Raw genomic sequence first — 15,016 nt, 5'->3', positions numbered from 1 at the left:
TTTTATAGGGTGGACCCATTCATTCATCCACAGATCGTAATTTTGACCTGGATCAGAGAAAAATCAATCTCAAATCCAGTATCCCCAGAGGTGTTGATTTGTTATGGGAACATGGAGGACTTTTGTGACTCGACAGATTTAACGTGCATCAGTCACTTTACTACACGTGGAGTCTTCGGCCGGCGGGGTTCGAACCCACAAACTCTCGGACATGGGCCCAGCGCCCTATCCATGAACTCCTGGACATGAGCCCAGCGCCCCACCGACCTGGCTATCCCGGCCTAGTAGCGATAATTTATCAGAATTATTGTTGCACCGCACCTGTGGACCTGCTACAAGGGGAGTATTAGTTGATTATATGGTTGATTATGTCAGTAAATGGAAATCATTTGTCACAATTGGATGTTAACCGTCCAACCATCGTTACGTTGGTTAGATAATGGGTTTGGTATTTACCAAGATCTTCTAGTGGTTCCATCATGATGTTGTTCATCGCCTGTAAACTATTGAATTTGAAAAATTAGTATCATGAGAAAAAAAACTTATCTAATTTGGCTTGCTGCCTTAGAACAAGATTAGAATCTTATGTTAGCGCTAATTGATTGCGTTCCCTATGTTGGTGTTTTAGTTATTTAACCTAATTAGGTCCATATTGTTTAGCTTGCTGCTTGAGATAGTCACAGAGTGCTGCAGTTAGTGTCTATCCGGATTAAAGATGATTGAGAGAAAAGTTTTGTGTCTACTTTGAGCTAGATCTAGAATAGACTACTGTTAAAACTATCATATCAGATGTTAATAAGTGATTTTACATTGATTGACTAGCAGCGTTACATTACAGACTCAAATGATTGACATCGACAATAACAGTACAATATAAAATAGCTAATCTCGTCACAGGTATTTCTTTTTTTTTTTTTAATATAACCCTAATGATTAGAAATTGTAAAGGAGTTGCCATGGATAGGAGGCGCTGGTGTTTGTCAGCTGTTGAGGCAGCCAAGGCCTGCAAGAGGCTGTAGCGCTGACAAAGAAGAAGAAGTAAACGTAACGAAGAAATACTGTAAACAATATCTGTTAAAATCCAAATCTGTCTGCAACCTTCACTTAGTCGGACAGAAATTATTATTGCAAAAAAAAAAAAAAAAACAGCTTAATCTGACATACATGTAACAAAATTTGTTAGAATGATATTCTATTCATATGATATGATTCTATTCATAAAACTACTCATATGATGTTTAGATTTGTTGTTGAATTTTATACGACGGTACTTACAATAAATCCTTATACAGCTAGGCCTGTAATAAAATAACAGGAAAAAAAAATCTTTACTTGTTAGGTTCTCGCAATTCACATATTTTTTTTAAAAAATTAGAAACAAATTTAGAGATGTATTGAAAAGTATTCTGGGCGGTTTTCCGTTTATTTCTTTGTTATTTAATAATAGAAAAATAAATAAAACTCCATTGAAAAATAATCTGTCAGGCGTAATAACCTTCAGAACCCACTTTCATGCTGAAGGGCTTTTGCTATTGGGACTATTGACATTGATTTTTGGACCGATCTCGTAAACACAAATTTTGTTTCCAGTTAAAAAAAGAAAGATAAATAACTAAAATTTTTAACAAAAACATGATTGTGAAAGTAAATAAAATTCGTGTTTATGGAAATCATTCTGCAATGGAGCTATTTCCTTACTAGCTGAAACAATGTCTCACAGCAGAGAAGTACAGTTAAATACTTTTTCTGAAATGCATACTAACAAAAGTTTTTATTGCAAAATACAAGATTTGTTTCCTTATGGCGTGATGTTCTCCATGGCGTGTTATAAACAGCACTTTTCTACTACAGTGAAAGATTTTTATTTCGTATCCAAAAGGGGTATTGCATAAGAGGAAAGTGTATTGTATTAATTTTCTGTACATAATATTCAAATGAGTACGGTCACGATTAGGCGTTTATAGCTCATAATTTGAAATGCGTACATTTGTTCCAATAAAAAGATAACAAGATCAAGAGACTGCAATTCCTCGCAAATAAGTCGGATGATTTCCCATTATTTTTATTCATCATGCAAATATACTTTCCTTTCACTGTTTGCTAGAAGCATTCAGCCGGGGAAAAAAATATTATTTTTAAAAAAGTAACTGCATATGTAACGAGGAAAAAAAAAAGTAATACAATTTTCTCTCATCTAAAATTAAAAACATGGGTCATATTAGGAGGAATTTGTGGTGATAATAGAAGTTTATTACGAAAGTAATGCAAGACTTCTAGTGATACGAAAGCGATACACTTAATGCAGAATTTATTCGTTGAAAGGAATCAGCAGGTGAAAGAAAATGAATTATTAGAAGAAAAAAATGCGTATTGAATTGACTGAAAAAAGAAAATATTACAATTTGCTCACATATAAAATGAAAAATATAGCTCACATTAGATGGAATTTTCGGTGGCGATAGAAGTTTGTTAAGAAAGTAATACACCTAATGAAAAATTCTAGTGGTAGCAAAATTTATTCGTTATAAGTAACCAGTAGTTGAAGGAAAAAAAATTATTTTTAAAAATAAAAACAGCTTTTTGAAGTTGGTCTAAAAACATAATACAGTTTTTTCTCGTCTGAAACGAAAAACGGGTCACATTAGAAGGAATTATCGGTGATGATAGAAGTTTATTACGAAAGTGTTACACCGAAAGCAGAATTTATTCGTTATAAGGAATCAGTAGTCGAAAGAAAATCAATTATTTAAAAAAATCGACTGTGTATTGAAATTGGACAATATTCTCTTACATAAAACGAAACACATGAGTCACATTAAAAAAGAATTTGAGGAGATGATAGAAGTTCATTCCGAAAGTAATGCACCTAATGAAGGACGTCTAGCGGTAGCTAAATTTATTCGTTAAAAGGAACCAGCTGATGAAAGAAAATGAATTATTTTTCAAACAAAAAACTGCCTATTGGAATTGAGTTAAGAAAGATGATAATACAATTTTCACTCATGTGAAGTTTGGAAAAACTGATCATAAAAACACTGCATATATATATATATATACAAAAACTTACTACCAGGTTTTTTAAGTTGTTTCCTGATATTTAAATAAACCGGATCCATATGTTTAAATCATATAAATCAATCACAAAATTCTGTAATGCTACTTTACCCAGACTACTCTTTTGGGTATAACCTTCAACCAATTCTTTTCGTAGTATTCAGTTAGAATTTACAATGTTCTTCAATTTTATTCGGACTGTTTTTATAAAGTATTAGTTCCATATATCAAGCCTGTTAGTGAAGTAAATATATACTTAGAGAATATTGTTTTATAAATAAGCTTTAGGCAATAAGTTTCCGATTTAATCACTACCTTTTGAAACATCCAAACATCTGCCTTTTAGTTTGCCAATAAACGAAGAACTATTCACGTGTTGCCAACGGATAGAATACTTAAGCGGTGTCATAAATTTTTAACAAAGTATTTGAAGTAAATTACATAACATTAGTACAAGATTTCTGCTCTATATTTTAAAAGATGTGACATTATTTCTTTGTCTTGCATAGACGGGGTCAAAGCATTCAGTGTCGCAATTATTTGGAAATCTCTTATCATCGCGATAAATATCTTCCAGAAAAAGTGCATTTGTTTAGCTTGAAGCTTGCTTAGTAAAGAAAATTGGAGGAAAGAGTTAAGATGAGATGTTTATGAGGGTTAAGTAGGTCTGAGGTTAGACAATGAAGAATCAGTGTTTATCACTTGGTGAGCGGATCTTTGACCCAAAGGCTGCACCTCGAAACCTCCTTTCTCTAAATGCAAATTAGAAATACGTTCTTTGAAGGCAATAAAAATCAAAATTGCAATACCTATCTATGATATGATTCGCAATATCTCGCTTTGAGGGCTTACTCTTTTTGAAAACGGAACGATGGCTTTGATTAATTGTTTTTTTGTTGAATAAGATGTTCGTTAACCTTTAAATGTTACGACAAAAAGGAAGGTTAGAAATTAATGTCACTCAAGGGTGTAGGCTAGAGCAACTAACAATGAACTTTCAATGTTGAAAATAAAATTTGTCTTTAGTTAATCGGACTGAGTAAACTTTTTGATTGTTATTACAGTCAGTACATATTTTTNTGTTTAGATAGTTTACAATGGTGCACTTTAACCGGTTATCTTTTCACCAATGGTTTCACAAATTTTCTTATGGCATGTATTGTTTTGATAAATCACAATTGAAAATTTAAATCTTCGAGTTAGCTTCGATACCTGTTTTCTCCGAGCGGAGCTCGGTCACCCGCTGGTAAAGGGAATAAAAGAAAAGAGAGATTAGCGAAAACAATTATGAAAATGAAATAATATAAAAATATAATAAGTTTTATTCATTGCGCATATAAGCTGCAAGAACATAGAACCTATAAAATAAGTCAACGAAAAAAAATTTTTTTTTCAAATAGAAGACGAAAAATTATTAAAAATATTTACATTTAATAATATTTACATTAATTAAAATTTTATTTGTTAATTTGTTTTGATTAATTATTTATTTGTTAAGCCACAGCCATAAATATGGGTATTAAAAAGTAAATATTCTAGCATTTATCAGTTAAAATCTTTAGTAAGTAAACTTCGGTTTCTTAATAAATTTAATGTATGTATTTTACTCTCAATTTAAAAATATCAACATAAAGCCAAAATTTATGCAAAAGCATAAATTTTGACTTCATGTTGTTATTTTCATAAATTGTGCCATAAATCAATTGTATTTTGAAGAATTTGGATTGTATCGAAATTTTCTTGGAAATCTAGCTAAAGATATAGATTTCTCTTTAGGACATTGAGAAAGCACCTAGTTGAAGTGCAAATTTTGAATATACCTTTCTTTTTTTCCTTGATTTATTTGGCATTCTAATATATTCTGTTTGCATTCATTAAACATATAAATTGAGTGTAACATACTTTTTTAACAATAATTTATATTTAGTTATTATTATGTTAGGGTAAGTGGCGCAAGTTTGTCAACTATTGTTGACTCTATGAACGAAATCCACACCCGTTTGAAAGGCAGACCAGAACAGAAACATTGAATGACCTTTGAACCAGTTAAATGACCTACAAGTCCTAGTATAGATTGTCAAACAAGAAAAATGCGTTTTGATGGATGAAGTATAAACTATTTCATGCGCATTCTAAATCCTGACAGAGTACCTTGTAATACAGTACTGAGGGCTTCTTGCACTGGAAGATAACTATAAACCAAACCAGTTTTGTATAGCGCATGCGCATTGGTAGTACTATGAAAACTTTATTCATTCATTTATTTCGTGTGAGATAGCTACAAAAGTTGTTTTCTCCATTTTTGCTGCACGTGTAGCTGTTAATAAATTTTGGTAAGTGGAAATTTTATAAATATTGGATTTCATTATTATTTAATATTAGGTTTAATTATTCAATCTGAATTATAAAATTAAGTTGATAGGGTTTTTATTTTAAAAAAATTTTAGTCTAACAGCAGCTACTGTTACAGTACTGTTAATTTTATTGTATTAAGATAGTGATCTTAAATTAACTCATTTTTTTCCTCTCAGTGTTCTTTCATGGATATTTCTTTTAATCCATGTGGTAACAACTTAATCATATGATATATGCATTTTTTAAATTTAAAACTATTAAAATTATGATTGTAATAACCCACGTGGTTTTTATTTTAAGGTTTTAAACTATTAAGATAGTGATCTTAAATTAACTGATTTTTTTTCTCTATCAGTGTTCTTTCTTTTACCCATGGGGAATTTTAATCACTTTTACACCTTGGTGTTGTAATAAATTTTATTCCACGAATCTCAAAAGTTTTTGAAATTATTGCAGTATATTTTTACCATTAATGTTCGATGTATTTTTCAGTTTAAAATTTATGCTGAGAATAGTGGTTATTTCTTTTAATCCATGCGGTAACAACTCAATCATATTATTTTCTTTTAAATTTAAGATTTAGAACTATTAAAATTATGATTGAGATAACTCACGTGGTTTTTATTTTAAGGTCTAAGATAGTGATCTTAAATTTATTTATTTTTTCCTCTCAATGTTCTTTCCTTTATCCATGTGGAATTTAAATCACTTTCACATCTATAGTGTTTTAATAAATTTTATTTTGATCATTCTAATGATACTCAATATAATTCTTCAGCTTCTCCAATTATGCTTAATAACCAAGAGTGCTTATTTCTAGTTACAAGACTGTCACATTTATTTTAATTTAATGGTCGATATAAGCTTTTATCAAAGCTATATATAAAATATAAAAATGTTGCACAGATAGTTTTAAAATCACAGTTACTTTTTTCTAGCTAAAACCGAACTTATCGGTAAATTATCAGACACAAAACTAAGAGAAAAAGAATAGTAATAAAATGTATATTTAAAAAACTGTGGTTCTTAACACTCCGTCGGGCGCGTCTCGAAACTTACGGCATCGGGCGCGATGTATCTGTCAGATACATCTCTGTTTTGTGTGTTTTCTGTTAATATGTATTACTTTAAATCTCCTATTTTTACTCTTTTTAGGTCCAGGCTTTTACACCCGGACCTTTTATTAGTTTTTTATGTATATTTTTAATTTTTATTTAATTTTTATATATTTTTTAATATTTTCAATAATAATTTTTATTTATTAATCACAAACGCTATTACAAAAGTTAAATGCTGTAAAAAACATTTAATTAAACATGTTAAACTGTTGAAAAAGTATAAAAAGGACAGTTATGCACAAATAATACATAATATAAAAGTGACAAATCAATTATTATAATTGAATCCGATTCTAAATTTAAGTCAAATTTTTTCTTCCGATCTGTTTTGCCCATTTAAGTATTATTGTCCTTTCCTACATAAAAATCATCATTATTAACATCATCATCGAGTTCTGAGTCATTATAAACACTTTTACTGCCATGACAATCAACTTCACGTGTTTCTAAAATATCTTCTTCGTCAGCATCACTTTCATCAAATTCTTCAGCATTTAATTCCTCATTTCCATCACTAAATAGAATACTATGAACTAGCTCTAGGTCTTTCTGATTTTTCAAATCTAAAAAGCGTTTAGCACTCATCGTAGGAAAAAGATAAATCAAAAACGCTCAGGGAATCTCAATACTTCCATGTAGCTTCACGAGACAAACGTTATCGGGCGCGTGTATCTAACAGATACAAAATTCCAAACAAGCTTGGAAACAGGAAATACTCCTACACCGAACTGGTCACTACTGCATTCCAAAGTAGCAGGGGGCCAGATGGACAGATACTGATAAGGTCAAGGTCGTAAGAAAATGTTTCAGGGGACAAAAGCAGAGATATTGACACGTCTGTATCTGTCAGATCAACGCGCCCGATGGAGTGTTAAGAAAATTTTAAAAAAGACACATTAAACAACAACAAAAAAAAATTTTAAAAATGTAAGTCCAAGTGGAAAGAGAGGAAAGCACATCATTATTATAAGAATTGATTGAATTAGGAATGAAACAGACAAGTTAAAAATAAAACCTTTCTGAGAAATTTAACAATGCTCAAGGTTTGAAACTGTAAGTGAAAACTTGTAGATAGAACTGTGTAGTAATTTTTGGAATAGAACAAAACAAATTTATATAATTCATACACTATATAATTCTCAAAATGTGTATTTATATAAATTAAATTCTTAATACTTATAATTGAGCTATTTTCGCTTTCACTATTGCCTTGTTCCTGTGACATTAAATATTTTTAATGGCTGCTTTTTATATTTTAAAATGATTAAATTTCTTGATTAAAATAATTTTTAGTTTCTTTTGACACTTATAAATTTTCGTATTTTTATGGGTTAATTTTTCTAGTTTTCGAATAATGTTTCCTTTCTTATTTCCTTCTGTTTTTAATTTATCTAATGTTCTAACCAGTTGTACTTTTTTATTAACTAATGTTAAAACTTCATTTAGGACAAAACATGATCGAATTTAAAGCATATTCCGATTAAGCTAAGCAAAAATGGTTTGAATTTTTTTTTACTGAAATTATATTTATTGAAAACATATAAATAAAAGTACAAAATATGTGCATTGAATTTAAAAATTAAACACATTTATTTAACTTCTCTTGATAATTCTTAAAAATTCGGTGAATAATTGGGGACAACACTTCTCAATAATTCTTTGAGATGCTGGTTCTCTGAGAGGCACGTTAACATACCATTGAAAACATATGAGTTATTCCATCATCTGTTCCATCAAGTGAAATCCTTGTCTCTTACTTATCTTCTTATGTAAACTTATCTTTTTTACTTATCTTACTTTCTTATCTTTTAAATCATATTTAGTGCAATATAAATGCAGCTAAAAGCAGATTTTTTAACAGTATATTGGCAATATGGTAGAATTTTTAATCTCTTAAGAATAATTTTTAACAGTATATTGAGTACTTAATTTGGAAAACATGAAGTTTCGGTAAAATTAATTCCCTCCAGATATGAATAAAATGATTAATTATATAATTTACAATTAATTGCTGATATGTAATAACATTGTTAAATATTAAGCTAAAAAAGGTATTTAAGTTAAGTTTTGAGTAAGGGCAAAAGTATGATGTGTGATATACATATGATAGTATTTGTCCAATCATGTGTAATGTCTAATCATCAATAATAAAATTTTCTCTCATTGGAAAGTCATTAATTTGGGGCGTGAAAAAAATGGAATTTACCCCTCTCCCTCCAATTTCATAGTGTTCCGAATATCTGAATTTGAAACAAAATCCCTACTCACAGTCATATTTGATTAAAATATAAAATGTTTCCATCGTGTTCTTTAAAAATTACGGTGCTCTTTCGAAAAATGAAAAAAAAAAGACATCATTTCTAGAGCGAATTATCTCTTAAGCTTCTGTGATTTCAAAATTTTTTTTAAAATTTTTTTTATTTTATCAATTTAAAATTTTAGCTAAAGCAAGTCAGTCATTGGCGAATTTTTTTATTTCGAAATGAGAAAATCAGGAGTATTTCTTTCCTTTCCGATGAACAAGAAAAGTATCTTTAGAATGTAATTCTGCAGAAAAAAATAATTTTCTTTTGTATTTATTTTTATCTATTTTATTGCTTCAACTCTTTCTTTACTCTGTTTTTTGAATTTAAAATCTATAAATATGAAGCTGCAGAGTATAACATTTTTGATTATATCTATCATTTCAATGAATTTTATTATAAAGCTTTTTTAAATTTATTGTTGTGTTTTTGTCGGAGAAAATAGTTTCTTCGTTAAGTCATGAAAAATTCTTGGAATTAGTCATGAATTTGAAAATCTAAAATGTAGCAGATACCCTGCATATAGTACCAAGAAAAAGATAGAAATTTAGCTTGCTAAAAAGATTGAAGTAAGCAATTGTTAGGCTCTACCATACCCTATATTTAATAAATTCTAGTTGCTTTTACATAATTAAGTTCCAAGAAGGTTATTTAGTGCACTCAAAATAAAACAGATATGCAAAAGATATAGATAATACGAAATTTGTTTTATATATAAATAGATGTTTCAATATGATGTTGTGGAGTTTGACGATGATTCGTTGATGGACATCTTCGGGATTTCTTGGCTGATAGGTGATGGAAAGAAAGAAACTATTGGCCAAGAAAGGGTTGTTCCACTCACCAAAAAAGAAATAGTCCTCCCGGTCAGGATCGGGAGGTCTGTAAAGTGAAGAAGATATTGAGCCGAGCCAGTAAGTCTTACTTTTTCTAGACTGTACTATACATTTTACTTTTATTCTTTGTGTGAAATTCCTTAAAGCCTAAAATTTTAATTGAATTTTTATTTAAATTTTAGTTGTTGATTGTCTGCTATTTCAGGAATTGAATATTCGGTTAAGCGAGGAATATAACAGATAGTTTTTTTTTTAAATCTGTGATTCAAATTTTCAAAAAAAATTAAGGCAAATTTTAAAAACTTTTTTTTAAATCAGAAATACTTGTAATGGAACCTACATTTCATGAAAAATCATTATAATATTAGATTTTTTTAAAACTTTCTTATAACCAAAACCTGCAACATATTTGGTAAATAACATTAGTTTTCACAATAACAGTTGGTAACCAACAGATCTAGAAAACTAAGTTGATTGATGAAGTATTCCTTACTCTTACATGCCCAATCAGAACATTTCTTTAATATAAGTTAAAATTGAATCCTAAATTTGTCCCTCAGTGGACTGATCGTTAAGACACGGTTCCCAGTAGATCACCGAAGTCAAGCATCACTGGCTGCGGTCAGTGTGCGGGTGGGTGACCACTTGGATAAGTCTGCGTAGGGACCGAGGGTGTGCGGTATTGGTCCTCGTTAAACTGTTCTATCGTAAAGTGCTCGATTTCGCGTGCAGGTCGTCGGGCTACCGAAGCAGGGGCGCCATCCTCTCTGCAGAGGATCAAAATTGTGATGGCATGTCTTCGGATCTTCCTCAGGGATGTTTCCCAGACCGTCGCCAATAGCCCATTGTGCAGCTCTAGTGCGACGTGAATTAACTACAACTACAACAACAATGAATCCTAAATTTGTGAGAAATCAGTAATCTGTTCAGACTTTTTGAATTATTTTATGGCGCTTTAGTAAAATTGATAGATAAGTGAAGTTTAAAAATATGAAAAAATATCTAGATTAAATAATTTCATAAAATGCAAAGCCTTGCATTTTATGGTTTTATTTATTAGGATCCTGGAGTGTACTATCTTAGAATAAAAAGGTAGTTAGAATGTTACATGAATTTAACCTAGTTATTAAATATGCCTATCTTTAGCTTCCGATGATAATAAGTCTTAAAACTATGGCACTCATTAATTTCGAAGGTATTACTGTAATTGAAAGAATATTTCATTTTATTTGCAGTATCCTATGCGGAAGCTCGTCACATGAAAGCTGGAGCAAGCTTCGGATTTCCTTCCTAGCGAGGAAGGTGGCAGAGAGAAAAAAAGGAACTGTATTTCAGCTGAATAGTCTTCATCTGATGACGAGCAGCCTGCTGGAGAGAGGAGGCTGAAGAATTTGAGGCCGGAAGGCAACTTTCTGTCAGAGTGGGCGCCTCCTCGACCTCCTAGTAGGCTGTTTGAGGATGATCCTCAGCTGGATATTTCAGCGACCTCTGCCACCACATCGGGAAGTTATAAATTTAATTCCTATGGCTGAAAATTCCAAATTGCCCCAGTATGCTTGGGTGAGCCAGCAAGAATTCGAAGGTAAGCAAACCGAATTTGTTAAGATTTATTTTCAAATGTTTCTTTTTTTAAATTTTTAATGTGACTTGCAAATGTTATTTCAAAGCACATTTTGAGAACCCTATGCCATAGCTGCCAACTCTACTGGTTTAATTGAAATTCTGGTTTTTGTACATTTTAGGAAATTCCCAAAAATTAAGTAAGATTCCTAAAAATATCCCTATTGAAATAGAATTTTTGTACAGATTACTGCTTGTTTGCTAGAATATATTTAAATAAGTATTTCTAATACATATTGAAGCGAACCTAATTTATAAAAATCAGTTCAAATTTTTTTTAGTTCTAAAATATTCAGTTTATTTTTATTTATAACTCTCTTTTTAAATTAATTAAAAAAAATCTTTTAACTATCTTTGATGAATTAAATGCATATTAATATTACAAATTATGGGTAAAAATAATACAAAACATTTTAAATATGTTTAATGTCAATCATAACTGGAAAATACAGCAGATTTTCTATTTTGATGACTATAAAAATCCCCAAAATTTCCCTTGGAAATCAAAAGATTAAAAATAAATTATAGTATACCTTTCAAATTATCCTTTTTACATGTTTCTTTTTCAATTTTTATATTTAAACATTTGGTTTTCAACTATTTTATGTTTTTTATTTTTTTTTATTTCTGATAGCAGATTATGAACAGTTACAGCAGAAAATAAAAAGAAATAACATAAAGTACAACAAAAAATGTTGAAACAGAGTTCATTAATCTACAGGATATCAGCACACCTGGAAAGTCATGAATTTCAGTATTGAACAAAATTTGTCAAGAAATGTCATGATTTTAACTATNAAAAAAAAAAAAAAAAAAAAAAAAAAAAAAAAAAAAAAAAAAAAAACATGAAAAGTCATGGATTTAGGTCGCTGAAAATCTTATTTTTAAAATGGAATGTACAAATTTCATGGTGTTCCGAAGTCTTATTTGATTAAAATATAAAATTTTTTATCATGCTCTTTTAAAATTATGGTGTTCTTTCAAAAAATGAAGGAAAAAACATTTCTAGACCGAATTATCTTTTAAGCTTCTGTGATTTCAGAAATTTTATTATTATTTATTTATTTTTATTTTATAAATTTAAAATTTTAGCTGAAGTAAGCCAGTCATTGGCGATTTTTTTTTTTATTCCGAAATGAGAACAGGTGGTGAACAGGTATGAAATCAGGTGCATTTCTTTCCTTTCTGATGAACAAGAAAAGTATCTTTAGAAAATAATTCTGCAGAAAAAAAGATTATTTGCTTTTGTATTTTTTTCAACTATTTTGTTGTTTCCACTCTTTCTTTACTCTATTCTTGAAGTTTAAAATCTATCAATAAGAAAATCCAGAGTATAACAGTTTTCGTTATACCTATCATTTCATTGAATCTTAATGGACTATCTCATTTTATGAAAGCTCCTCCATGATCCGGGTTGGTTTTTTTATATGACATGTTGAAAATCTGTCAAAAATTGTTGGAATCTAGGAAAAGTTTTTTTTTTTTTTGCCATTGGAGCCCGTTAAATGTTCAATCATGTACAACATTTGGATTATATACTACTATATTTCAACTACTACTAATATTAATGAATAAAAATCTAACAAAAATAATTGAAACTATTAATTGGTTTTTCTAAAAACAAGGTACTCTTAATATTTAGAGACCAATACTATTTACTATTTTAACCATTTAGTTTATATTGCTGGTAAGTCTGAACTCTTTTATGCCACAGTTAAGACAGATTTTTTTTGATTCAGTAAAACTAAAACTTTCACCTCATCAAACAGTATTTTTTATTCAAGGTTTGGGAGGAATTCTGGCAGCTCTTGGAAGATTTTTGATCTAAAAAAATTCCTACAAAATTTTTGTGTTAAAGGAGTTACTTCACAAAATTTTTCCTTGTTAAAAATATTTTGTATGTCAATTTATTTATTTTAGTTTGAATTGCCTTAGTTTGTAAGTAGGACCCTTAAATTTAATTATTATTATTTAAATATATTTCGATTTCTATTATTTAAACAGACATGCTTATTCATTCAACAGTTGTGTAAAATCAAATAATTTTCTTTTGTTTTAAAGGTTAACAATTTATAGATTTTGCCCATCACTTATAAATGATTCTTGAAAGGCTATATAGAGATTGAAATACTTGAATAGATTTGCTTTTAAATCCAAATAGTAAATTTTGTATAAATTCAAGTTTTTTTTTTTTTTTTAATTTGCTGCTTTAGTTTTCAAGCACTTTAAAAACTATTTTGCCCAATCCACACATGTTATGAGATATGCATGTAAATATATGAATACTCTCTCTCACACTCTTGATGTCTCTAAAACCTGTTATAATGAATTCTTTTTGAAATAAATAATTTTTTTGGAGAAATCACAATGCAAGTTTATTGTAAACCAAAAATTTTCTATTTAATGCTTAATTATATTTGTATTACTTTTAGAAATGAAATTATCATTGTTGTATTTAGTCATTGTTGGAGTTAGAGTCATTATAATAACATACATATTTGTTAGTAGTTATTCTTTATATTTTCAGACTATTATTTTTAGGGCAGTATGTTAGAATACATATTTCGTTCTATACTTGTCCTCTTAAACACTTTACCGTCCCTTCAACTTTGCTATATCAAGAGTATTCTTCTTACATATACTATATGCATGAGTCTTTTTAAGGATATGAGTATGAAATTTTTAGCATGTTTTACACCTAAAAAGAATGTAAATGTCATTAGTTGTTTAGTAAGATAAAATAATGGGGATGAGTAGTAAGCTTCCCTTTTGGATGAGATCTTTGTGTCCTTATTGGCATGTATGTTTGTGTCTTGATTTTCAAACAGGTTAAAAAATAAAAATTAAGCTTTGAAACTATTTGGATCTCAAAACTGCATTAAACATAGTGCTTGATATAAGCATTATAGAAATGTTGCAAGAAAAATTTTTAATACTGTAAATGTAAAAAATTTATTGAAGGACGAGTTATCTTAATAATCATAAAAATCGTTCAAAAACTCTTCAAAATGATATAATGATTGAATCTAAAATTATAAATTCCGATAAAGTCCATAGAATTGGGTAGTTTTTTTTATAATATCTAAATGTTTTGAGCATTTTCATTAACTACGATAATAAATTTTTCTTCCAGGTGCTGCTCTGCATTACAGTGCTAAGGAGCAGGCTGACACAATCAGCAGGGTGGAAGAAGCCATCAAGATTTGGTTGAAGTCTGCAAAAAGTAGACTTAAAAAATTGTAAAATATGTAAATAAAATATGTATGTAAACTGTGTATATATAAGTAAAAATTTGTTTCTTTATGTTAATGGAGTAATTCTTATTTAAGAATTATTTCAGTATTTAGAAAAGTATTAGTTGATGGACTGCTTTACCAGTTGTAAAGCACTCGTTCTTGAGACTATAACGTAACATAATTCTAATGATAATGACTTTTATTTTTAAACTTAGAATCAAAGTAAATCTGATATTTTTTCTATTAAAAAAAAAATTAAAATTCTCTTGGTACTTCAAAGCAAAACATGGTGGAAGTAGCAACATAGCTGTAAACTACTAAATTGAGTAAAATGAAGACTTATATCAAATAAAGTATATACTTTTTTCTTTTAGTTTAATATTTTTAATTAATATGAATGATAAACATTAAATTATAACACTGTAGGAGTCTATAAAATCATAGTTTTTCTTCATAACAAATGCTAAATTCTGCAAATTTTTTGATGTGAAGTA

At 29.1% G+C, this 15,016-nt stretch overlaps 1 long non-coding RNA gene across 4 annotated transcripts; it reads left to right on the top strand.

Annotated features, from left to right (window-relative positions):
* The first annotated feature begins 5,251 nt into the window (after positions 1 to 5,251).
* Positions 5,252 to 14,595, top strand: LOC107451090 (uncharacterized). 4 transcript variants are annotated; one of them, XR_006225552.2, is made up of 5 exons: positions 5,274 to 5,387; positions 7,974 to 8,025; positions 9,553 to 9,744; positions 10,902 to 11,248; positions 14,420 to 14,595. It is a non-coding gene; the product is annotated as an uncharacterized lncRNA (long non-coding RNA). The 4 variants fall into 4 exon arrangements; XR_001585029.3 differs by lacking the exon at positions 7,974 to 8,025 and having other exon boundaries at positions 5,252 to 5,387; XR_006225551.2 differs by lacking the exon at positions 7,974 to 8,025 and having other exon boundaries at positions 5,252 to 5,387; positions 10,902 to 11,426.
* The last annotated feature ends 421 nt before the right edge of the window (positions 14,596 to 15,016 follow it).

The sequence above is a fragment of the Parasteatoda tepidariorum genome, chromosome 5 (assembly GCF_043381705.1).
Source record: "Parasteatoda tepidariorum isolate YZ-2023 chromosome 5, CAS_Ptep_4.0, whole genome shotgun sequence".
Taxonomy (NCBI): Eukaryota; Metazoa; Arthropoda; class Arachnida; order Araneae; family Theridiidae; genus Parasteatoda; species Parasteatoda tepidariorum.
Note: the sequence above shows the minus strand (reverse complement) of the source record. Positions and strands in the feature narration are given on the sequence as shown.